Below are 631 nucleotides of genomic sequence, written 5' to 3'. Positions count from 1 at the left end.
TCTACACCCAGATGTTTGTTTAAAATCTACACCCAGATGTTTGTTTATAATCTACACCCAGGTGTTTGTTTACAAGCCACACCCAGATGTTTGTTTATAATCTACACCCAGATGTTTGTTTATAATCTACACCCAGGTGTTTGTTTATAATCCACACCCAGGTGTTTGTTTATAATCTACACCCAGGTGTTTGTTTACAAGCCACACCCAGGTGTTTGTTTACGACCACACCCAGGTGTTTGTTTATGACCACACACAGGTGTTTGTTTACGACCACACCCATGTGTTTGTTTACAACCATACCCAGGTGTTTGTTTACGACCACACCCAGGTGTTTGTTTACGACCCCACCCAGGTGTTTGTTTACGACCATACCCAGGTGTTTGTTTACGACCACACCCAGGTGTTTGTTTACAAGCCACACCCAGGTGTTTGTTTACGACCACACCCAGGTGTTTGTTTACTAACACTCCCAGGTGTTTGTTTACGACCACTCCCAGGTGTTTGTTTACGACCACTCCCAGGTGTTTGTTTACTAACACTCCCAGGTGTTTGTTTACGACCACTCCCAGGTGTTTGTTTACGACCACACACAGGTGTTTGTTTACGACCACACCCAGGTGTTTGTTTA

The 631-nt window shown here is 44.1% G+C and overlaps 1 protein-coding gene across 1 annotated transcript in view; it reads right to left on the bottom strand.

The window, feature by feature from the left end:
* The window catches only part of LOC119409772 (mothers against decapentaplegic homolog 4), a 14,516-nt gene that overhangs the window by 3,905 nt on the left and 9,980 nt on the right, over window positions 1-631 (bottom strand). The gene's annotated exons all lie outside the window — the stretch shown is intronic.

This window comes from Nematolebias whitei, chromosome 5 (assembly GCF_014905685.2).
Source record: "Nematolebias whitei isolate Nwh7 chromosome 5, NemWhi1, whole genome shotgun sequence".
Taxonomy (NCBI): domain Eukaryota; kingdom Metazoa; phylum Chordata; class Actinopteri; order Cyprinodontiformes; family Rivulidae; genus Nematolebias; species Nematolebias whitei.
The sequence above is the reverse complement of the archived record's forward strand: the minus strand, read 5'-3'. Positions and strand labels throughout refer to the sequence as shown.